Below are 26,014 nucleotides of genomic sequence, written 5' to 3'. Positions count from 1 at the left end.
CCAGCACTCTTCCGTTGCGCAGCTTGCAAACTAACCGTGCCAATCCAAACGTCCTTCCTCCTCTTTGGCCGGTAGCAGAGCGATCACAGCAGTTAGAAGCAATTGCAGTGTGTGGGAAATAATTCAGAACAGACACAAGCCGTTCCTTATCTTCTTAGCCTTTAATCATGTGGTATAACAGCATAGATCAGACCCGGCGAAACCTCACACATTCTTCCTCTCGCACACAGACAGACTGAGACACTCAGAGCAAACCACTCCCGTAAGTGTCTGTGACCACGCCTCAGGAAAGAGACGTCACTCAGAACTCTTTAACCCTGTGAGTTCTGAAACCCTTAACATATAAATAAATAAAAAGGGATTTGGAGGTGTGGGGAAGATTGAAACTGTCCTTTTGGGGAAGAATATCTACAATAAAAATGAGTGTGCTAACAAAGATATTATTCCTTTTCCAATCATTGCCGATAATCAAGGGGGCATCAATTTTTAAAGAATGGCAAAAAATAATTTCAAGATATATCTGGCAGGGCAAGAAGCCAAGGATTCAGTTTAAGTTATTAACAGATGCGAAAGAAAGAGGTGGCTTCGCCCTGCCAGACTTGAAATTATATTACCAAGCATCATGCCTCTGTTGGATAAAGGAATGGATCAAATTAGAGAATGGAGAGTTGTTAGATTTAGAAGGATTTGATAACAGATTTGGTTGGAATGCATATCTATGGTATGAAAAGAAAAAAATTCACAAAGGTTTCGAAAACCACATCTTTCGAAGATCACTGATAGAGGTGTGGGAGAGGTATAAGAATTTGTTGGAACCTAGACTCCCCCATTGGATTTCACCATTAGAAGTGATGAGTGTGAAAAAAATCAATATGAGGGGGAGGTGGACAACATATGGAGAATTGGTAATAAGAGAGGGGGGAATGGAAAATGAAAACTTATGAAGAGGTGAAAGAATCTGTTTATGACTGGTTACATTACTTTCAGATCAATGAAATGTTTAAAAAAGATTGTAAAATGTGCGGGTATGAAGGTAAAGAATCAAAATTTCAAGTGGAGGTATTGAATAATTAGTATAAAAATCTGTCTAAAATGTATAAAATGTTGCTGGAGTGGCATGCAAAAGATGAAGAGGTAAAAGCAGTAATGATACATTGGGCAAGAGATTTTGGTTACAGTGGTGCCTCACAAGACGAGATTAATTCGTTCCGCAAGTCTCTTCGTCTTGCGAGTTTTTCGTCTTGCGATGCACGGTTTCCCAAAGGAATGCATTGAAAATCAATTAATGCGTTCCTATGCAAACCGCCTTCAGACCAGGTCTGGGGACAGTCTGTCCCCGACCTCTTCTGAAGGCTGGGGGGGGGGGACAAGGGCTTTTCTTCCCACCCCCAGCATTTTAAAAAAAAACCGGGACAGCGGAGGACTTCTCCGCTGTCCGGGGCGATTTAAAAGCCCCTGGGAAGGCAGGCAGGGGGGACAAAGACTTCTTCTGAAGGCGGGCGGGGGCGAAAGTCTTTGCTCCCCCCCCCCTGCCTTCAAAAGCTGTCCTGGAGATGGAGGTGTTCCCGCCCCACCGCCCGGCTTCGGAGGAGCCTTCCAAAGCCCGGCGGCGGCGGGAGGAGGTGTCCCCGCCCTGCCACATGGCTTCGGAGGAGGTCCAAGGACAGCTGTCCCGGAGATTTCCCTATGGGCTGTCGTCTTGCGAAGCAAGCCCATAGGGAAATTCGTTTTGCGAAGCGCCTCCAAAACGGAAAACCCTTTCGTCTAGCGGGTTTTCCGTCTTGCGAGGCGTTCGTCTTGCGGGGTACCACTGTATAATATACAGTATGATGACTGGATGAAATTATGGAATGAAAGGTTAAAATTTACGGCATGTACTGCGTTGAAAGAAAATGTAATGAAAATGGTTTACAGATGGTATATAACGCCAGTTAAACTGGCTAAAATGTACAAAACATGCAACAAGTGTTGGAAATGTAAAGAAAAAGAAGGTACTTTCTATCATATGTGGTGGAAGTGTAAAAGGGTGAAAGGCTTCTGGGAAATGATATACAATGAATTGAAAAAGATGCTGAAATATACGTCTGTTAAAAAACCAGAGGCCTTCCTATTAGGAATGGTAGGAAACGAAATTAATAAGAGAGACTGTAAACTGTTTCAATACGCAGTGACTGCTGCAAGGATACTTCTGGCCCAAAGATGGAAGCAGGAAGAAATTCCAACAGTGGAAGAATGGAGAAGGAAATTGACTGAATATGCAGAATTGGATAAATTGACTGGGAAGATTCGATATCAGAAAGACCAAAAGTTTATCGAGGACTGGGGGAGATTTACAGACTATCTGAAAAACATATGTGATGTACAGACAACGCTTGTTGGTTTTGAAGAGACTCTGTGAGATAGTAAGAAATAGTGCAAAAAAGAGAGTAAGAGGAAAAGGAGTTCTAAAAGGCAATATTATGTTTAGAAATGCGCTAACAAATAGAAACTTTACGAAAGATTGACAGAGAAACTGAGGGAAGTCAAAAATTGAAGAATGGGTGTTAAATTATCTGTTGACTGTATAAAATTGTTTGGAAAATGAAAAAAACTTATTTTAAAAAATAATAATAATTCAGTTAGACAATGATGGCCTGATTCTGGCAACAGAGCACCCAGAGTGCTGCCAACTTAGTTGAAAGGTATTCATCAGATTCATCAGATAAAACAGCAACATCCGCATCTGAAACTGCAAGGCAAATTCCACTTGGCTATCAAGATCTCTGCCCATCACAACATCTAACTGTCGCATCTGGCGATGGGCACAAGGGAGGCGGGCAGAGGCCCAACTGGGAGCCACGCCAACGGTGTCACCCCAGGAGAAGACGGGCACTGGGTGGGTCTTCCCAAAACTTCTCTTTTCCTAACTTTATTATTAGTATTTAAACTCTCATGAATTATGAAGGATTCCTGACCCAACACAGGCCACTTCCTGGGACCGCCACTTCAGCCCTGACTTCCTCATGATGATGATGATGATGATGGGGGGGGGAAAAATCTATCATTGTTTCCCTTCCCCTGCCCTCCCATCATTATCATCACTATTTTTTACTTCTTACTTCACCTTACTGTTATTGCTATTGCTAGTGTTATTTTTCTTTTCTTTTTTGCTTTTTTGTTGTTGTTGTTTTGTTCTTTTAAAGGAAAATACACACAGAGAGAGACTCTTAATGGCCCTACTCTTTTCACCCCCATCCCCCTCTTCCTTCTCTTTTTCTTTCTTTCTCCTTCCCCCAAAACAAAGAAATAAACATTTCACACCTACATACATATATCATTTCATCCACTTTCAATTGTGAATACCCCCTTTTATTTTCCTTTTCTTTTGATGGTCTTTTATCTCACACTATAATTTGAATCCCCGTGGGACACAGGTGGCGCTGTGGGTTAAACCACAGAGCCTAGGACTTGCCGATCAGAAGGTCGGCAGTTAAATCCCCGCGACAGGGTGAGCTCCCGTTGCTCGGTCCCAGCTCCTGCCAACCTAGCAGTTCGAAAGCACGTCAAAGTGCAAGTAGATCAATAGGTACCGCTCCGGCGGGAAGGTAAACGGCGTTTCCGTGTGCTGCTCTGGTTCGCCAGAAGCGGCTTAGACCTGCTGGCCACATGACCCGGAAGCTGTACGCCGGCTCCCTCGGCCAGTAAAGCGAGATAAGCGCTGCAACCCCAGAGTCGGCCACGACTGGACCTCATGGTCAGGGGTCCCTTTACCTTTTTATAACTTGAATCACCACTGAATTTTTTTATCATTATTACTACTACTTTTTTCCCTTTAAAAAAAAATCTATTTTTTAATTTCTATACTTTTTATTTTATTTTTTTTCATCTTTTTTCTTGTTTGTTTTTTAACTATAACATCCAACCGTCACAAATACAGAGCAAGTATTTGCAAATACATCCATGCCAAAAGTAACTAAAGAGAATTTACAACTCCTTCAAGAGCAAGCAAAAGATACCATCACCAAATTTGAAAAAGGATGGATTTATGGCTCCATGTTTTGAACTCTGCAACCACAACACCACAATTATGCCACAGGGATAAACGCTCACTGCAACTGAAATGCCTTCTGGCTACATGGTCAGACGTCAGCCTAACAGTCATGCTAAACCCAAATAACAATCCATCGATAATGCATTCTTACGAATTTCAGAATTAAATCAGAAGAGTTTTACATCTGTTCTTGCTAAAAGGTAAGATACAAGCATTCCAATATGCATACACCAAGACCAAAAAATAAAAATCCATCGACTTCAAACAGATCTTTTTTAAAATAAAAACGAAAACAGCAGATTGCCTAGAAATGAGTAAAAACAAACCAATTCAACAAGCCAGCCATTTGTTTTGCTCTGAAACTGGAGAAAGCTTTTCCCTGAGTACATTCCCTGAGTTTGCTCAGAAAGGCCATTCAAGAACTAAAACGTGGATTGGGCTTCTTTGTAAAGTCCTGAAGTCTTAAATCTATCCATCGAGTCCAGGCTGGCCCATCAAGGTACATAATACACTTTATTTTTGTAAGTGTCCGAACCCAAAGAGTACTCATTAATGGTTTCTCGTCATCCTGGAAAAAGTGAGAAGCTGCAGGGTTCTGTCCTGGGCCCGTTGTTGTTTAAACGTCTTTATAAATGACTTGGATGAAGGAATTGAGGAGATGCTCATCCAATTTGCAGATGACAACAAACTGGGAGGGGTAGCTAATGCTGCAGAAGACAGAATCAGAATTCAATATTGCCTTAACAGATTGGAGAACTGGGTGCAAGCTGACAGAATGTATTTCAACAGGCAGAAATGTCAGGTTCTGCACTTAGGCAGGAAGAACCACATGTGCAAAGATAGGATGGGGGACACCTTGCTTACTAGCAGTACTTGTGAAAAGGATCTTGGGATCTTGGTCCACCATGTGACGCAGCAGCAAAAAAAAGCTAATGCTATTCAAAGGCTGCATCAACAGAAGTCTGGAGTCCAGCTCATGGGAAGAAGTCATTGTCCCGCTCTAGTCTGCCTTGGTCAGACCACACCTGGAATACTGTGACTAATTCTGGGCACCACAATTTAAGAAGGATGTTGACAAGCTGGAATGGGTACAGAGGAGGCCAACCAAGACAATCACTGGTCTGGAAACCAAGCGTGATGAGGAACGGTTGAAGGAGCTGGGTTTGTTTAGTTTGAAAAAGAGGAGACGGAGAGGAGATATGATGGCCATCTTCAAATATCTTAAAGGCTGTTCACATGGAAGATGGACAGTAAGAGCAGTTTGACAGTGGAACAGACTCCCTCTGTGGTGGACTCTCCTTTGTTGGCAATTTTTAAGTGGAGGCCAAATGGTCATCTGTCATGGATGCCTAAACTGAGGTTCTTGCATGGATTAGACGACCCTTGGACCACGTCCAACTCTACCATTCCATGGTTCTGTGATTCTATAAGGGCTGCTTACTGGTTCCTGTTGCTGGACCAATGGCTGCCAGGCACCACATTTATGCTTTGTCTCCACAGTTAGAGGCAGCAATGTTTCAGAAACCAGGGGCTGGAAAACACAGCAGGGGAGAGTATTGCTCTTCTGCCCAGATCCTGGTTGGACACTGAGAAGAGGATGCTGGACCAGATGGCCATTGGCTAGATCCAGCAGGTGCCTCTTGTGTTATTTTTGATTGATTATCACGGGGAAATTATCTGGACCAGGAGCCAGCTGGAGCCACACACTCAAATCCGCTTGGCTTCTGTCCCAGCCCAACCCAGGAGAGGCGGGGGAGAGGGGGGAGGGAGGAGGATATATGGCTGCCGATCTGAGCCTTGAGCACCATTCAGAGCTGCCTTCCAGCGTGAGGTCCACCAGCTTCTTCTTTGCAATGGGTCCCTCGCTCATCCTCTGGGCTCTGCTGCCATCCATACTATGTAAGTTTGGGTATTGCTTGGAGGGGCAAGGACTCAGGAAGGCATGGAGTCGGGGGGAGTCAGTTTAGGGTATTTATGCCCTGCCTTCTTCATGGACGGGATTCTAAGTAGACACCCCTGCCCTGAGCTGCTGCTGTGCAGCTGGCTCCAGCTGGTGGACCTCAGGGCTCCGGCGAAAACCAAACTAGCCCCTGCAAATCTCAACCCATCTCTGAGCAGAGGAAGGTGGAGGGTGCTGCAGTTGGTGGTGGAAGGACCTCTGAAGGAAGCTTTTAATGACTGATGTTTTAATGCATTTTTAATCTCCTGTTGGAAGGCACCCAGAGTGGCTGGGGAAACCCAGCCAGATGGGCGGGGTATAAGTAATAAATGATTGTGATTGTGATTGTGATTGTGATTGTGATTGTGATTATGATTTGATGCTGATGGTAGTGAAGACATCAGCACCAAGCAGTTGGGCACCATCATGAGGGTGCTGGGCTAGGTGCCCATCAAAGAGGAGCGGGATGCCATCATAGAGGAGTAAGGAGGAACTGCATCACTGGGGGGCAGGTGGTGGCGCATATGGACATGGCCAGGATTTCAGGGGGGCAGGACCTTTGTTAGGGGGGCAGAACCGAGCTACCTGTGACTTGTTTGGTCAGTTTACTGAGTATTTTTATTTATTTACTTGATTTGTGGCTACGCCTCAGTGGAGGAGGAAGGGAGGCGTGGGCAGGGGGCTGGAGAGCGCGACCCTCACCCTGCACTGGATTCCTCCTTGCAGGCAATGGAGCCAACGGCTTTGCAGGACGCTTGCAGCAGGGGATACGGCGGCAGATTCGACAAGCCAATGAGGAGGCGAAGGTGGAGGAAGCTGGCTCTGTAAAGGACAGGTGAGGCTAGGACACGTCCACCACATATGGAGGAAATTCCCCTCCTTCTCCTTACACTTCCAACAATTTTTATCTTGTGGGGCTGGACTATCTTTTGAAGAAAACCACCACCACCACCACCCCACCAACTCTCCCCTCCCTTCTTCACAGCACCGGACGAGCCCCGTGGCTGCTTACCTGTGCCTTGCGACTGGCAGGGGCGGGCGGCGGTGGCGGTGGAGGGACAATGAGTGGAGCAAAGGGGCTGGCTCCGGAGAAGGGCTGCGTCAAATGGCACTCAGCCATCCGCAGCTCAACAAAGCCCAGCCCCCTTCCTCCTCTAGGCAGGGCAGGGAGAAGCCAGGAGGAGGGAGGGAGGAGCTGCCGCCGTGGCAGTGTGGATGGGGGGAAATGACGAAGCCCGAATGATCAGAATCCCCACGCCGATCACCACAGCAATTCCCAGACCGTCCGCGGGCTGGATCCAGAAGGCAGTTGGGCCAGATTCGGCCCCCGAGCCTTAGTTTGCCGACCCACGTTCTATGCCGATAGCCTTGACAGGACCCTCTTTGCAAGCTTCTTAGGACAGCTGGGCTCTCTCTGGGGCTCTCAAGGAGCGTGTATTAGACCTAGAGAGTTCACAAACCAGAAAGCAGGGATAAAAAAGTTCCTTCCAGTAGCACCTTAAAGACCAACTAAGTTAGTTCTTGGTATGAGCTTTCGTGTGCATGCACACTTCTTCAGATACACTGAAACAGAAGTTGCCAGATCCTTCTATATAGTGAGAAGGTGGGGAGGGGTATTACTCAGAAGGGTGGTGGGAATGGGTGATTGGCAGATAGCTGAGATGAGCCTGTTGACGACTCTTAACGACTGCAATAGAAGGTGAAAAATGGCTTAGTCATGTATAATGAGATAAGAATCCAATGTCTCTGTTCAGACCAGGTCTCTCCATGGTTTTAAGTTTGGTAATGAGTTGCAATTCAGCAGCTTCTCTTTCCAGTCTATTTCTGAAATTCCTTTGTAGTAAAACAGCTACTTTGAGATCTTGTATAGAATGTCCTGGGAGATTGAAGTGTTCTCCTCCTGGTTTCTCTGTTTTGTGATTCTTTTTTGTGAAAGCGGGGGTCGTCTTTTGCAGTCCCTTCCTGCAATGATACAAAGCAGAACTTTGGCTTCCCCCAAGCATCCAGGCTGGGGCACCTTAGAGGAGACGTTGGCAAGGTTTGCCTCGCCTGGGCTGGTTCACTCCAGCGGAGATCTCTCTGTGGGCCAGATTGTCAGCGAGGTAAGCAGCCACGGGGCTCGTCCGGTGCTGTGAAGAAGGGAGGGGATTGTCGTGTCCGACTCTTCGTGACCCCCTGGACCAGAGCACGCCAGGCACTCCTGTCTTCCACTGCCTTCCACTCCCTTCTCTTTGTGCCCTCCATCTTTCCCAACATCAGGGTCTTTTCCAGAGAGTCTTCTCTTCTCATGAGGTGGCCAAAGTCTTGGAGCCTCAGCTTCAGGATCTGTCCTTCCAGTGAGCACTCAGGGCTGATTTCCTTCAGAATGGAGAGGTTTGGTCTTCTTGCAGCCCATGCGACTCTCAAGAGTCTCCTCCAGCACCAGAATTCAAAAGCATCCATTCTTCGGCGATCAGCCTTCTTGATGGCCCAGCTCTCACTTGGCGATGGTCAAAGGGTCGCGTCAAAGCACCTCCACGAGGCTGTGCCTGCAGCCGTGGGAAGCGGCAGCGGTGGGGGCAGTTGCAAAGTGGGAGGGGTGGAAGGGACTGAGAGGGTGGGACGGTGGGCAAGCAGCTGGGGTGGACATGGTGCCTACGGGCACCAAATTTTACTTGGGGAAAACCACAGCTGCTCCCAGTGGGGTGACCTGGCTTTGATCAGGCGACAGTGATGGGTTTAAGTTGGGAAGAGCTGAGTGCTGCCCACCTCAACACTTTCCTCCCCCCACTCCGAAACAGGAATTATTATGTCTACCGTGATATGCCTGTAGAGATCTTACGAGGATTTAAACTCTTCGCACTCCGAAACAGGAATGATGATGTCTACCTGAACTTCTGGCTTCTGCCTGGGAATAATCCAGTGATTATTCTTGCACGTGCTGACGGTGAGTGGCTCAGCCCTGCATCGCCTTCTTGGGAGCCGGAGGGGGGGGCGCGAAGGCAGCTCTGTGTCCCTCCCACCACCAGCCCCGCAAAGCCCAGCGGGCTCCCTGCGCACTGAACGGGGAGCCTGAGACTTGTCGCCTCCTCACTCTCAGTTGGCCCCTGAGCGCAGTGTTGCCTCCCAGCCCTGCTCCCGAGAAACTTGAACCCTGTTAAACTATGGAACTCACTCCAGCAAGAGGCAGAGGTGGCCACCAAGCAAGACAGCTTGAACATGATAAAATCAGGGAGGAAAAGAAGGCTATCAACAGCCGGCAGCTGCAATGGCTGTTCTCCGCCTGTTCTAATGAGGCAGCCCTGGTTCTCAGTACCACTTGCTATGAACCAAAGGAGGTGGGGAGAGTTGTTTTCATGCTCGGATCAGGGCCTTGCAGGTTTCCCTTTGGAGCAGCTGGTTGGCCAGCGTGGGAGCAAGAAGCTGGAGCAGAGAGGTTGATAGCTTGATCATAGCTGTCCACTTTTCCCTTTTCTTGCAAGGAATCCTATTCGGAGTAAGGGAATTTCCCTTAAAAAAGGGGGAACGTTGACAGCTATGAGCTTGATCCAGCAGGCTCTCCTGATGTTCACCATCCTAGGAATCCCAGCTTCCCTCTCACAGGCAGGCATGCATAATTTTATTTCTATGACACCTTTCCAAAGTTCAAACTGTGTGAGCCAGTGTGGTGTAGTGGTTAAGAGCGGTGGACTCGTAATCTGGGGAACCGGGTTCGCGTCTCCGCTCCTCCACCTGCAGCTGCTGGGTGACCTTGGACCAGTCACACTTCTCTGAAGTCTCTCAGCCCCACTCACCTCACAGAGTGTTTGTTGTGGGGGAGGAAGGGAGAGGAGAATGTGACCCGCTTTGAGACTCCTTAAAGGGAGTGAAAGGCGGGATACCAAATCCAAACTCTTCTTCTTCTTCTTCAAACTATACTCAAGGCAGCTTACAACATGGAAGAAACAACATGGCAGCAACATAACAAAATTAGCCACAAACAATCAATGAAACATCCAAAAATGCACACCCAAAGGGAACAATTCCCACAATTCCGCAGGGGAGAAGGAGCGGGAGGCCAAGACTAGTTACGAGGCTGGAGAGGAAAAACCTAACTCTTGGTCTGATGTCTTGCCTATAGAGTCCTTGCAGCCGGAAAAACGCCAGACTGATGATGACTCCTTCGATGAAGACGCCTTTCATAAATTCAATTTGATACAGTTGCTGCGGGGCTTTGCTAGGAAACAAACCCACGATCTCCCGCCGCTAACCTTTCCCTGGCTTCTCGGCGCCTCGACTCGCCAGGATGAGGATGACTCCTCTAAGGAATTCGATCCGGAACAGTAGCTTCGGGCAGCCATTGCCAGCAACCAAACCCGCCATCTCCTGCCTCTGCTCCCGCTGCCAACCTTTGCCTCACCTCACCTCGACGGCCCCAAATCTGTGAAGTTTTATTTTCTTCTAAAAGTAAATAGAAGGCACAAATTGCAGAAAAATAAAAGCAGCAAAACGCATAATGGAAGCCCAGTTTCGTGATTTGCTGGGAGTTTTGCGTATCTGAAGTTTTTTACATTTCCGTATCTTATAGCTATATGTTTACTCTTGCTCTTAAAGTTCTGTTGGTTAGCAAGCTGTTGTGCAGCCATGTTGTCACTTAGCACAGTGATTGGCATTTCAGAAGGTATTCCAAGTTCTTTTGTTAGACAAGCAAACCACTCTATTTGTGACACACATTCACTTATGGCTGAGTACTCTGCTTCACAAGTACTTGTGGCAACAAATGTTTGTTTCTGGGATTTCCACTGAACCAGGCCATTTCCAATATATATGGCATAGCCAGTGGTAGACTTTCCATTTTCTCTGTCCCCCCAACTGACATCAGCGTATGCATACACTTGTTGATCATATCCTGTATCCAGCATCAGTTTGTAATCTTTTGTGCCTTTCAGATACCTTAGGATTCTTTTAAGTGCTACCCAATCTCTCTGAGCCAGATCTGCACTTCTTTGGCTTAAAATGTGCACTGCCAATGTTATGTCGGGTCTTGCTCAACAACTTAAATATAACAGAGAACCCAACAGAGAATGAAACGCTGTTGCATTCTCACATTATTATTATTTTTTTATAAAATTTTATTGGTTTTACAAGAATTTTTTATAAACACACACAAACAAATAAAGAAACAAACAAACATGTATAATTTCATATCCTTTTTTTCATAAACCTTACTTCATCGACTTCCCCAGACCTCCCCTTTCTACATCCCAATTTCCAAAATTATTTCAGCAAATCCTAACACTTGATTTTATCAAATTTATCCCTTATTTTTTTCATTTACTTAACCTTTTACAGCTGTAAACCCCTCTTTTTTCCTAAAACCTCGACATTTTAGCTTTCATTAATTTTACAATATTTCTTAAGATAAATTTTAAATTTCTTCCAATCTTCTTCCGCCGTCTCTTTCCCCTGGTCACGGATTCTGCCAGTCATTTCAGCCAGTCTCATATAATCTATCACCTTCATCTGCCATTCTTCCAGAGTGGGTAGATCTTGAGTCTTCCAATGCTTTGCAATGAGTACTCTTGCTGCTGTGGTGGCGTACATAAAAAAAGTTCTATCTTTCTTTGGCACCAATTGGCCGACAATGCCCAAGAGAAAGGCCTCTGGTTTCTTAAGGAAAGTACATTTAAGCACCTTTTTCATTTCATTGTATATCATTTCCCAGAAAGCCTTAATCTTCGGGCACGCCCACCAAAGGTGATAAAAAGTACCTTCAGTTTCTTTGCATTTCCAACACTTATTATCAGGCAAATGATATATTTTTGCTAGCTTGACTGGGGTCATGTACCACCTGTAAATCATTTTCATAATATTCTCTCTTAAGGCATTACATGCCGTAAATTTTATACCGGTGGTCCACAACTGTTCCCAGTCAGCAAACATAATGTTATGACCAATGTCCTGTGCCCACTTAATCATAGCTGACTTAACTGTTTCATCTTGTGTATTCCATTTCAGCAACAAGTTATACATTCTAGACAAATTCTTAGCATTGGGCTCTAACAATTCTGTTTCTAATTTTGATTTCTCCACCTGGAAGCCAATTTTCCTGTCTTGTTTATAAACCTCCATTATTTGATGATAATGGAGCCAATCTCGTACTTTGGTCTTCAATTTCTCATGACTCTGTAGTTTCAATTTATCACCCTCTTGTTCCAAAATTTCCCAATACTTTGGCCATTTGGCCTCCATATTGAGTTTTTTCACAGCTTTAGCCTCCAATGGTGACAGCCATCTAGGAGTTTTGTTTTCCATCAAATCTTTATATCTGATCCAGACATTATATAATGCTTTTCTAACAATGTGATTTTTCAAAACTTTATGCACTTTAACCTTGTGATACCATAAATATGCATGCCATCCAAATACATTATTAAAACCTTCTAAGTCCAAGATATCTGTATTCTCGAGGAGCATCCACTCTTTCATCCAGCAGAACGCTGCTGATTCATAATACAGTTTTAAGTCCAGCAGGGCAAATCCCCCTCTTTCCTTTGCATCCGTTAAAATCTTAAATTTTATTCTGGGCTTTTTCCCCTGCCAGACAAATTTCGAAATATCCTTCTGTCACCTCTTGAAACAGTCCATCTTGTCAAGATGCATTCTCACATTTTTGCCCTTCTGGTTCATTTTTGTACTGGGTAGTTATGGGAGTGTCAACCTCATTTGCCCTCTCCATTCCATATGTCTTCAGTAACCTTTCAATTTTTTCCTTCTGACTCAGAGAGTAGACGCCCTCTTCATTTCTCTGAACCTCTACTCCTAAGTAATTCTGAATCTCTCCCAAATACTTCAGTTTGTATTTGTTACCTAGGCTGTTTATAAACCAAGACACTTGTTTTTTGCAGTTGTTATTAGACAGATATCATCAACATACAAAAGCAAATAACAAACACTTCCTTGCACCATTGCTGAATATAAACAGGAATCAGCCAGGCTTTGTTTGAATCCCATCTTTTTCAAAGTTGTGTCTATGCATTCATGCCATAGACGTGCACTTTGGTGCAACCCGTATAGTGCCCTTTGCAGTTTTAACACCATGCTGTCTTTTACCAGCTCATAACTTGGTATTTGCTGTAAATACACCTCGGCGTCAATAGGAGCATTTAAATATGCTGAGGCAACATCAAAATGATTAACTTTTAACCCTCTCAGACTTACCATTGCTAAAACTGATTTTACTGTTTCAGCCTTTGCTGTTGGGGCAAACACTTCATCATACTGTGTCATTTTTCTTTGTGTAAAGCCCCTTGCCACCAACCTGGCTTTCCTCTGACAACTACCATCAGCCAGCTTTTTCACTTTAAAAACCCACTTACAGCTTATGGGCTTTTTACCTTCAGGCAATTCTGTAGGTACAAACACATTGTTGTTTAGCAGAGAGTTATACTCTGCCTGCATTGCCTTTAACCACGCCTCTTTCTCTAGAGTAGGTAACTCTTGCACTTCTTCAAAGTTTTCTGGCTCAGTTACACAAACCTGATTTATGGTGGCTGGGAACCCATAACGGTCTGGAGGTTGACCTTTATTACTTCTTGCAGACCTCCTTGGTTCATTAATCTCACCCCCTGGGCTACCTTCAGGACTGCTTTTGGGGTGGATTGACTCCGTAGATCTACCTCCTCCTGTCCCTGTTGCACTTTCTTAGCAGAGACCTAGCAGGGCAGCAGTTGAAGAAGGAGCAAAAAAGGTTTTCTTGTGTGTGTGTGTTTCTTTGTGACTGATTAGCTGTTCTCCCTGTGCAAAGGTCAGAGGGGGCAGGGTTTCTGTTGAGGCAGGGGATTAGCTGTGGGAGGAGCTTATCAGAGTTTGCAGGGCAGCAGTTGAAGAAGGAGCAAAAAGGGTTTTCTTGTGTGTGTGTGTTTCTTTGTGGCTGATTAGCTGTTCTCCCTGTGCAAAGGTCAGAGGGGGCAGGGTTTCTGTTGAGGCAGGGGATTAGCTGTGGGAGGAGCTTATCAGACCTAGCAGGGCAGCAGTTGAAGAAGGAGCAAAAAGGGTTTTCTTGTGTGTGTGTGTTTCTTTGTGGCTGATTAGCTCTTCTCCCTGTGCAAAGGTCAGAGGGGGCAGGGTTTCTGTTGAGGCAGGGGATTAGCTGTGGGAGGAGCTTATCAGACCTAGCAGGGCAGCAGTTGAAGGAGGAGCAAAAAGGGTTTTCTTGTGTGTGTGTGTTTCTTTGTGGCTGATTAGCTGTTCTCCCTGTGCAAAGGTCAGAGGGGGCAGGGTTTCTGTTGAGGCTGTTAAAAGGTGATTGATTTATTGCTCAGATAAATCAGATAAATCTTGGCGTCCAGCCCGCTTCGGCTGTGCAACTCCTGGCCAGGCTTCGGACTTCAAAGGCCACATTCCGATGCTCTGAGCAAAATGCAGAGATCAGCAGCGGTAAGAGAAAGCTTCAAAAACTCCAGTGCTTGCTTCAGTGTGCTCAAATAAAGTCCACTCAGGATCTTAGCAGCTAAAAGCAGTTTTATTTACCGCAAACTATCCATTGTCAGCATCGTGAAAACACGTCCACTCTCCTCAAAAGCGAAAGTAGAGAGTCAGAACAAAGACTTGAGAGACTCGGAAATGATGCAGAGTCTCCCCCCTCCCAACAGTAGGCAGGGCGTACACTCTGAGCTGTTTAACCCTGTAAGCTCAGGTTCCCTTCACACCCCCTCTCGTCCTGCGCTACTGTGGGGAAAGTATGTACAGAACTTACCCCCAACTCCAAACCACCACAAAACTCCCCATGACGCTGGAAGCTTAAAGGTTTGGTAAAGCCATCGGCCAAGTTATTGTAACTGGCATAATACTTCAGCCGTATCAAACCTGACTGAACATTCTGACACACATTTTGGAAACGTATGTCCAGATGCTTGGTTCTGGCCTTAAATTGCGCAGACTCAGCCAATTTCAAACAAGGTTGATTGTCTTCCCAAACCGTGATGGGCAAGCTACAATCTCCATAGATCTCTTGCACCAAGCATCTATAGAACTCTAGTTCCCGGCACAAATCTGACAGTGCACTGAATTCAGCCTCAGTAGAAGACAGCGCAATGAGACTTTGCTTCCGGGACTTCCACCCAATTAGTGACTTCCCAAACTTTACCACCAACCCAGACACAGACTTGTGGTCCTGCAAATTCGCCCAGTCACTGTCCGCATAGCATGTGAGCTTCGCCTCACCTTCAGCTGGCAGCTTAAGACAGAAGTCTTTGGTATGCTGCAGGTAGCGCAGTACCCGCTTGATACCGTGCCAAGCACTCACACTGGGCTTTGACGCTTCCCTACTTAGCAGGTTGGTAGCAAAGGCAATGTCTGGTCTGCTCCATTGGGATAGATACAACAGACTACCTAGAGCTGACTGAAAGAGCTCAGCATTCTCGAACTCTGCACTTTCTGCTTGCTGGCTCTCTTTCACAAAGTTCGTCTCCATGGGTGTCCGAACTCCTGCACAATCGGACATTCTGAACTTCTCAAGCAACTGCTCAATCTTGCCTATCTGACTGAGCAAGAAGCTACCATCCTCAGTTCTCGCTATCTGGACGCCTAGGTAGATCTTTACTGCACCCAGGTTCTTGAGCTGAAACTGTTTCCCAAGCTCATTGGCAAACTTCTGCACCTGTTTGTCTGCCTTTCCAATGTGGATGATGTCATCAACATAAAACAAAACCAGTTCCTGTGAGTCTCCTGATCCTCTTAGGAACAGGCAACTGTCAGCAAGACTCTTCCTGAAACCTAGCTTCTCCAAAGCTTCATTCAGGCACAAGTTCCAATTCCTGGCCGACTGCTTCAAGCCGTAAATTGACTTGTGAAGTTTCCACACAGTACCTTGCTCAATGCCCTCAAACCCTGGAGGAGGAAGCATGTACAGATCCTCCTGGAGGTCTGAGTTCAAGTAAGCAACGTCCACATCAAAGTGATGCACCAGCAACCCTCTTTGTGCAGCGATGGCCAAGAGCAAACGTAGAGATTCACTCCTACAGGTGGGAGCATAAACTTCCGTATAATGCAACCCCCTGCGCGAATCCTCTCGCCACTAATCTGGCCTTATACTGCGGTTCTCCTGTCGCTGTGGGCTTAAGACGGTAAACCCAGCGGCTACCCACGGCCTTTTTGCCCACCGGCAACTTCGTGAGGGAGAACACACCTAAAGACTCCATTGAGTTCATTTCCTTCTGCATCGCCTCATGCCATTTTCTGGCTTCTTCCTGAGGCAGTTTCTGAACATCCTCAAAACTCTCGGGTTCACACTGTGCCATTCCGACCCACACACTAGTGACGGCAAACCTATCAGGAGGTTTCCCTTTGGTCGTCCGAGCTGATCGATGCAGCACTACTTCAGGAACCCCCTCTGACCCACTAGGGCCAGCCAGAACGTCCTTGGCATCAGAGAGCTCCCCCTCTGACTTACTGCGCCTTCTGGACTTCTCAGCCGAACCTGTGGGGGAAGATGGAGCACTGCGTTGCTCAATCTTCACAGCCTTGGGAGAAGTTCTCCTCTCTGCCTGCACTGGGTCTGGACTCTGAGCCACAGTAGCAGGTTCAACCTCTTCCTCTTCTTCATCAGCAGAGTCAAGCGGACTCTCTGACAGGATGTCAGGGTTCCCATGTATCCTTGCCCAGCCACTCTGCTCACAGAATTCAGCACTGTTGCTGAGCAGAATCCTGGACTGATTCCCTGACGGATACGCAAACCTCCACCCCTTGGTCCCTGGCTCATACCCACAGAAAATCATCTTTTGGGACTTGGGTTCACCTTTCTTGCGTTTGGCCTTTGGTATGAAAACCCACGCCTCACATCCGAATACGCGGAAGTAGTGTACTTTCGGTTTCTTTCCATGCAGCAAAAAGTACGGGGTGTCACCTACCACTGAATTGAACGACCTGTTCAGAATAAAGTTGGCCGTTCGCCAAGCCTCCCCCCAAAAGCGCTGTGGGAGCCCGGCATCAAACAAAAGAGCTGCGGACATCTCCCCTAGAGTCCTGTTCCGTCTTTCCGCAATCCCATTCTGTTGGGGACTGTGCGGAGAGGACAATCTGTGTTGAATCCCCTTTTTGCGGAAGAAACTTTGCAGTGCAGACCCAGTGAACTCCCCACCGCGATGGCTCTGAAAGTTTTGCACCCGTGTGGAAAACTGCAGTTCCACAGCCGCAATCCAGTCTTTGATTAGCGGTGCAGCTTCACTTTTGTGTCGGATCGTGAAGGTCCAGGAGTTGCGCGTATGGTCATCAATCAGAACCAGCGCATATTTGGCTCCTCCCATACTGGTCACAGACATCGGACCAGACAAATCTGCATGAATTAACTGAAAAGCCCTAGTGGTCACCCTCTCAGACCTAGGGTATGTGCACGTTTTCACCTTTGCAGACTTGCAAGCTCTGCAATCTAGAAACTTAGCACATGATTTCATTTTGCACCCCTGCGTACACTCTGGGATCTTTTTCACTGACCCCCAGGACACGTGTGCCATGCGTCTGTGCCAGAGGTGAGCACACGCATCATGAACTGGAACGTTGGCACACTGTGCTTGCGCCTCCTCCGTGTCACCTGGACCTGCAAAAGAAGCATTCAATACAAACAACCTGTCTTTACATTCAACACTGACTAGGTGCTGTCCATTCTTAGAAATAGAGCACTTATTGTCTTCAAAACACACTCTGTAGTTCTCAGCAAGAAGTGCGCTGACAGACAGCAACGCGCAAGACAGTCCTGGAACAACAAAAGCCTGGATTGAATCCTGTAAGAAAGAACAAAACAGTGAGCCAGTCTGTGTGAGTGGGTGTCGAGCTCCATCTGCTAAACAGACAGTCTTCCCAGAAGGTACAGAGGTGCAGTTCTCCAGGACTCCTGCAGATGGCACGAGATGATGGGAAGCTCCACTGTCTATGACAAAAGTCAGCACAGCATCCTGTTGACAACTCTTGACTGTAGCCATAGATGCTGCCAAATGTTTATGTTCAGTGTCTCTGCCAGCTGCCTTCGGCTTGCCTTTCCCACGCTTTGAAGAAGAGCCCTTTATCTGGTTGCTACGGGAGACGGCCTTCGGCTGTTCCTGTGCCTCCACTGGACATTCTCTCACCAGATGGGAGGGGGAGCCACAGCGATAACAGCGACGCGTAGCAAAAGCTCTCACTGTCTCCCCCTTCAGCCCTTCCTGCATTCCCTGCACCCCCACTCCTGGGAGCACAGCCTGGGCCTGGAGTTTTCCCCAGCACTCTGGTTGCGGGCCTCAACATCACACGGCCCCTCGGAGACAAAGCAGCTACTCCCAGCTGTAACTTCAGGAACATGGCCAGCAGCCCCCTCTGGGCTCTCAGCTTCCTCCCTGCTCTCGGCTTCCTCCCGGCCCTGGGCTCCTGCTGAGCTCTCACACAGACTCCTCAGCACCTGCCAGGCGGCCTGAGCCGCCTCAACGCCCTCCAGGTGGGGCAACAGCATAGCGTCCACGCTTGCTCTCAACATGCAGAGCTCTCTTTGCATTCTCTGCTCTCTATCTTCCAGCAAAGCAGCCTCCAGGTCTGCTGCGCCATCTTCAGCAGCAACTGGCATGGGTGGGGCCGGCTCCATCTGGGCTATACTCCAGAGCCCTGTGGCCAAAAACCACCCCCTTACTCTTCTAACCCAGATATCCCAGGACTGGGTTGTGAGCTTTTCAAACGGGACATCGTAAAAGTCCTGGAGCTCAGCCATCTCCTCCCCCAGTGCTCCCATTGGGGCTTTTGAAGTACTCACGCGTGCCAGCCAGCTTCAACGGAGAGGCGTCCAGTGGCTCCTTGCAGCACACAGCATTTCAGCCAGCCTCCCTGCTTTCTCCCAGGCAGAGCCTCAAAGCAGGACTTTTTCCTCCGGCAGCAAAAACAGCAGCTTCTCAACTTTCACAGCCTTTACACACAGCACTTCAAAGCTTTCTCTAATTGCGGTAACTAACGTCCATAACCTGTTAAAAGGTGATTTATTTATTGCTCAGATAAATCAGATAAATCTTGGCGTCCAGCCCGCTTCAGCTGTGCAACTCCTGGCCAGGCTTCGGACTTCAAAGGCCACATTCCGATGCTCTGAGCAAAACGCAGAGATCAGCAGCGGTAAGAGAAAGCTTCAAAAACTCCAGTGCTTGCTTCAGTGTGCTCAAATAAAGTCCACTCAGGATCTTAGCAGCTAAAAGCAGTTTTATTTACCGCAAACTATCCATTGTCGAACAGCATCATGAAAACACGTCCACTCTCCTCAAAAGCGAAAGTAGAGAGTCAGAACAAAGACTTGAGAGACTCGGAAATGACACAGAGTCTCCCCCCTCCCAACAGTAGGCAGGGTGTACACTCTGAGCTGTTTAACCCTGTAAGCTCAGGTTCCCTTCACAGAGGCAGGGGATTAGCTGTGGGAGGAGCTTATCAGACCTAGCAGGGTAGCAGTTGAAGGAGGAGCAAAAAGGGTTTTCTTCTGTGTGTGTGTTTCTTTGTGGCTGATTAGCTGTTCTCCCTGTGCAAAGGTCAGAGGGGGCAGGGTTTCTGTTGAGGCAGGGGATTAGCTGTGGGAGGAGCTTATCAGACCTAGGAGGGCAGCGGCGCGTGCCTAGCGGCGCGCGCAGTTTGATCCATCTTTTAGATTTAGGGGAGCTAGTCTCAAACGTTTGTTGGGGGAGACCTAGGGTTTTTTTGGGGGGAGTTATTTGTCCTGTCTTCACGCTTTTTATGATGGAGGACCGCTGTAGCCACCCCCAACGACACGTTCTCAGGATGGAGGGGGAGGGAACAGCTGCAGTCGCCTGCAATTCCTGCGCAATGTTTGCCATCTTGCCAAAGGTTGCAGGCAGCTTTACCTGCAGCAACTTTCAATTTGTGCTGTTTAGCTCCCACTTGTATACCTGGGATAGCGGCAATATATACAGAACAGAAAGCGAAGCTGATAGTAAACAACTATACTACAGAAGACATCAAAATAACCAAGGGTACAAGGCAGGGATGCCCATTGTCTCCATTATTATTCATTATGGTGCTGGAAGTTTTGCTAAAATCATTAAGGAAAAATGAAGATATAAAAGGGGTGTCTATAGGGAAAAATGAATACAAAGTTAAAGCATTTGCGGATGACTTGGTAATGACGGTAGAAGAACCAGTGGAAAGTGTCAAAAGAATCTTAGAAGAAATAGAGCAATTTGGTCGAGTTGCGGGATTCTATCTCAACAAAAAAAAGACAAAAATAATTGCTAAAAACATGAATCAAGAATTAATTGAGGAAATACAACAAAGGACAGAGATAGAAGTGGTGAACAAAGTGAAGTATTTAGGAATATGGTTAACCCCCAAGAACATTGATTTGTTTCAAAACAACTAATTACCTGTGTGGAACTGTCAGAGCTGCTTCCAGATCCGAGCTCACAGAGGAACACGCTAGCCAGCATTCACTGTATAAAAGTCTTTATTGATTTACAGTTTCCATTTCCAAGCTGCAGCGCGCAACTCTACGTCTTATAAGCTAGACCGGCGAAGCTCCGTCTGAATCTCCGCCCCCTGTACACCAACTTAATACCCTAGCCTTACTCCACCTTTTCCTCCTGACCGTTCTTCTCTGGGTCCCTCTACCCCCCGGGGTCTCTTCCTTCCGGGACTCTTCTGACGCTGACCCCCCGGACCCTTCTGTCTCCTTGCGGCGGGCTTTAGGACCTGGCTCCATTTCCGGGCTGCTTACTGTGCCGCCTTCCTGTGCATTTGAACTTGGCGCGCGCGCCCAACCTCCCACTTTCCGTTTGACCGTTTCTTCTCTCTCCGATGGAGGTGTGGCCACTCCTGACTCATGTCCTCCCCCCTGCGGCGAGCCGCCTGATCCCGATGCCTTGCGCCCTTCCTCCCCACTGCGCTCTGTTGGGGATGTTGGCCCTGATTTCCCACTGCTGCTCTCTGAACCCCCTTTTGTCCCTTCTTCCTGGGGTGTCCCCCTAAGCTCCCCCCTTGCTCTGGTCACTGGCGCTCCTTTCTGTGAATCTTCCGATTCACTGGAAAGACTCGGAGATCTCGGGTCGTCGTCATCGCTCATCTTTCCTTCGGACTCCTCCCCTTCACTCTCTGTTTCCTCCCTTGCCCTCGCCTCTGCTCCTGAACCCCTGACAGGAACCAAATAAAAAGGGATTTGGAGGTGTGGGGAAGATTGAAACTGTCCTTTTGGGGGAGAATATCTACAATAAAAATGAGTGTGCTACCAAAGATGTTATTCCTTTTCCAATCATTGCCGATAATCAAGGGGGCTTCAATTTTTAAAGAATGGCAAAAAATAATTTCAAGATATATCTGGCAGGGCAAGAAGCCAAGGATTCAGTTTAAGTTATTAACAGATGCGAAAGAAAGAGGTGGCTTCGCCCTGCCAGACTTGAAATTATATTACGAAGCATCATGCCTCTGTTGGATAAAGGAATGGATCAAATTAGAGAATGGGGAGTTGTTAGTTTTAGAAGGATTTGATGACAGATTCGGTTGGAATGCATATCTATGGTATGAAAAGAAAAAGATTCACAAAGGTTTCGAAAACCACATCATTCGAAGATCACTGATAGAGGTGTGGGAGAGGTATAAGAATTTGTTGGAACCTAGACTCCCCCATTGGATTTCACCATTAGAAGTGATGAGTGTGAAAAAAATCAATATGAGGGGGAGGTGGACAACATATGGAGAATTGGCAATAAGAGAGGGGGGGAATGGAAAATGAAAACTTATGAAGAGGTGAAAGAATCTGTTTATGACTGGTTACATTACTATCAGATCAATGAAATGTTTAAAAAAGATTGTAAAATGTGCGGGTATGAAGGTAAAGAATCAAAATTTCAAGTGGAGGTATTGAATAATGAGTATAAAAATCTGTCTAAAATGTATAAAATGTTGCTGGAGTGGCATGCAAAAGATGAAGAGGTAAAAGCAGTAATGATACATTGGGCAAGAGATTTTGGTTATAATATACAGTATGATGATTGGATGAAATTATGGAATGAAAGGCTAAAATTTACAGCATGTACTGCGTTGAAAGAAAATGTAATGAAAATGGTTTACAGATGGTATATAACGCCAGTTAAACTGGCTAAAATGTACAAAACATGCAACAAGTGTTGGAAATGTAAAGACAAAGAAGGTACTTTCTATCATATGTGGTGGAAGTGTAAAAGGGTGAAAGGCTTCTGGGAAATGATATACAATGAATTGAAAAAGATGCTGAAATATACGTCTGTTAAAAAACCAGAGGCCTTCCTATTAGGAATAGTAGGAAACGAAATTAATAAGAGAGACTGTAAACTGTTTCAATACGCAGTGACTGCTGCAAGGATACTTCTGGCCCAAAGTTGGAAGCAGGAAGAAATCCCAACAGTGGAAGAATGGAGAAGGAAATTGACTGAATATGCAGAATTGGATAAATTGACTGGGAAGATTCGATATCAGAAAGACCAAAAGTTTATCGAGGACTGGGGGAGATTTACAGACTATCTGAAAAACATATGTGATGTACAGACAACGCTTGTTGGTTTTGAAGAGACTCTGTGAGATAGTAAGAAATAGTGCAAAAAAGAGAGTAAGAGGAAAAGGAGTTCTAAAAGGCAATATTGTGTTTAGAAATGCGTTAACAAATAGAAACTTTACGAAAGATTGTCAGAGAAACTGAGGGAAGTCAAAAATTGAAGAATGAGTGTTAAATTATCTGTTGACTGTATAAAATTGTTTGGAAAATGAAAAAAAAAATATTTAAAATAATAATAATAATTCAGTTAGACAATGATGGCCTGATTCTGGCAACAGAGCACCCAGATTGCTGCCAACTTAGTTGGAAAGGTATTCATCAGATTCATCAGATAAAACAGCAACATCCGCATCTGAAACTGCAAGGCAAATTCCACTTGGCTATCAAGATCTCTGCCCATCACAACATCTAACTGTCGCATCTGGCAATGGGCACAAGGGAGGTGGGCAGAGGCCCAACTGGGAGCTACGCCAGCGGTGTCACCCCAGGAGAAGATGGGCACTGGGTGGGTCTTCCCAAAACTTCTCTTTTCCTAACTTTATTATTAATATTTAAACTCTTGTAAATTATGAAGGATTCCTGACCCAACACAGGCCACTTCCTGGGACCGCCACTTCAGCCCTGACTTCCTGATGATGATGATGATGATGATGACTTTCTCCACCAAGGAGGAGACAGGGGACTCCCCTGAGAAGGAGTCTAGTTCACCAACACAGGAGCCAGATATATGGAGAAACGTGACTCAAAGAAGTAGGAGGCCCAGGGTTCACTCTGATTGCTTAGAAATACACAATCGCTTTGAGGTCCTCTCCCCTAGTATGGAAGATGAAGAGCAGACTCCATTTGAGGATCTCTCCCTCATTACAGTCGATCAGGTATATGAAGACGAGCAGCAAAGTCAGTCCTCAGGGAATGTGCAGGCGACCTTGGAACGGACAGCTCACGGAAGAACCCCGACCAAACCCAAGAGGAGGCGTGTAGTGGTGATAGGGGATTCCCTACTGAGGGGAACAGAAGCAGTGATCTGTGGGCCTGACAAGATGTCTCGGGAAGTGTGCTGTCTCCCCGGGGCTAAGATCCAAGATGTAACTGAACGACTGCAAGGAATCATAAAACCCACTGACAAATACCCCTTCCTCTTGGTTCATGTGGGAACCAATGACACTGCAAGCAATAGCCTCCAGAAGATCAAAAGAGACTACGAGGCTCTCGGCAGGAAATTGAAGCAACTAAATGCACAAATTGTCATCTCGTCTGTCCTCCCAGTTGAATGACGTGGCCCAGGGAGAGAGGGGAAAATAGTGGAAGTGAACAGCTGGCTTCGCAAATGGTGTAAACAGGAACGGTTTGGATTCTTAGATCACGGACTGCAGTTTCTTGAAGATGGACTTCTGGCAAGTGATGGGCTGCACCTCACAACGGTTGGGAGAAATGTTTTTGCCAAAAATCTCAGAAACCTCATCAGGAGGGCTTTAAACTGACTAATGTGGGGGAGGGAGACAGTGCTCCTGAAGGTAGGAGTCTATCAATTAATGAAGATGATCATCCAAATGTCATAGACCAAATGGAGCAAACAGCACGCGGACCTAGTGGTGGGAGGAAAAAATCCTTAAATAGGAGACACGGGGGAATGATTAATGGACTTCAATGTCTGTACACTAATGCGCAAAGCATGGGAAATAAACAAGATGAGCTTGAGCTCTTGGTACAGCAAACTAAATATGACATAATAGGCATCACTGAAACCTGGTGGGATAAGTCCCACGATTGGAATGTAATAATGGGGGGATACAATCTATTTCAGAGAAACAGACCAGACAAGAAAGGAGGAGGAGTGGCGTTATATGTCAGGGATGTGTATACCTGTGAAGAGATCCAAGATTTAGATCCTCAAAGCCAAAGTGAGAGCATTTGGGTCAAAATTAAGGGAGAGAAGAATAACAGAGACCTCATTGTGGGAGTTTACTATAGATCCCCAAGCCAAACGGAGGACATAGATGATGCCTTCCTGGAACAGATGGCCAAGCATGCAAAAGGAAGGGAGATAGTAGTAATGGGGGACTTCAATTACCCGGATATTTGTTGGACGTCAAACTCAGCCAAGAGCATAAGGTCAAACAGATTCCTCACTGGCCTTGCAGACAACTTCATTGTCCAGAAAGTGGGAGAAGCAACAAGAGGAACAGCCATTTTAGATCTGGTCCTAACCAATGTTGATGACCTGGTTAGTGGGGTAGAAGTGGAAGGATCATTAGGCGCGAGTGATCATGCTCTTCTGAAGTTTACTATACAGCGGAAAGGTGCAGCCAAGCATACTAAGACTCAATTTCTTGACTTTAAGAAAGCCGACTTCATAAAACTTAGGGAAGTGCTGGGTGAGATCCCATGGACAACAATACTAAAAGGAAAGGGAGTTCATGATGGCTGGGAGTTTGTTAAGAGGGAGATACTAAAAGCACAATGTCAGGCAATACCAATGAGACGGAAACATGGAAGGTGCCTAAAGAAGCCAGGGTGGCTATCTAAAGAACTTTTAACTGAATTAAGATTAAAAAAGGATGTGTACAAAAAATGGAAAAGGGGGGAAACCACCAAAGAGGAATTCAAACAAATAGCCAGCACGTGTAGACACAAAGTCAGAAAAGCTAAAGCACAGAATGAACTCAGGCTTGCTAGAGAGGTTAAAAGCAACAAAAAAGGCTTTTATGGGTATGTTCATAGCAAAAGGAAGAACAAAGAAACAATGGGGTCACTCAGAGGAGAAGATGGTGAAATGCAAACAGGGGACACAGAAAGGGCTGAACTACTCAATGCCTTCTTTGCCTCAGTCTTCTCCGATAAAGAAAACAATGCCCGAACTGAAGTATTTGGAGCAAATGATTCAGCAAAGGAAACACAGCCCAGAATAACTAAGGAGATAGTACAAGAATATTTGGCTAGTTTAGATGTATTCAAGTCTCCAGGGCCAGATGAACTGCATCCAAGAGTATTAAAAGAACTGGCAGATGTGATCTCAGAACCACTGGCAGTCATCTTTGAGAATTCCTGGAGAACAGGCGAAGTCCCGGCAGACTGGAGGAGGGCAAATGTTGTCCCTATTTTCAAAAAGGGTAAAAGAGAGGACCCAAATAATTACCGCCCAGTCAGTCTGACTTTTCCCTGTGAAGTGTTACTTTGATACAAAGTTTCCACAGTGCCTGGCTACTGTATAATACAAGAAGAAACAGCATAAACTGGGCAACTGTGGCAATTTGAAGTTATAAGTTTATAGCAATACTGACTTTGACTGTGTTGATCCTTTTTTTTTTTTTTTTTTTACATCTTTGGATTCTCCTTTGTTTTTGTATCTGGATATTTTGGCCATTTTGATTTGCTCCCTCTAGAGGATAAAGTAAGCTCGGCACAGCCTAAGACAGTGGAATTTTCCAACGGAGAACAGATCCCGTGGGAATTGACCTTGACATGAGTGGCTCACAAGAAGAGATAGTTACAAGAGCCAAGACTAAGCAACAACAACAACAACAGCTGCAGCAGCAACAGACAAAGAAAA

The 26,014-nt window shown here is 46.2% G+C and overlaps 1 long non-coding RNA gene across 1 annotated transcript; it reads left to right on the top strand.

Moving 5' to 3' along the window:
• Window positions 1-5,879: 5,879 nt before the first annotated feature.
• LOC310708931 lies at window positions 5,880-8,890 on the top strand. The gene is made up of 3 exons (XR_014527228.1): window positions 5,880-5,929; window positions 6,696-6,804; window positions 8,822-8,890. It is a non-coding gene; the product is annotated as an uncharacterized lncRNA (long non-coding RNA).
• The last annotated feature ends 17,124 nt before the right edge of the window (window positions 8,891-26,014 follow it).

The sequence above is a fragment of the Podarcis liolepis genome, assembly GCF_965112155.1.
Source record: "Podarcis liolepis genome assembly, chromosome: 6".
Lineage (NCBI taxonomy): Eukaryota > Metazoa > Chordata > Lepidosauria > Squamata > Lacertidae > Podarcis > Podarcis liolepis.
Note: the sequence above shows the minus strand (reverse complement) of the source record. Positions and strands in the feature narration are given on the sequence as shown.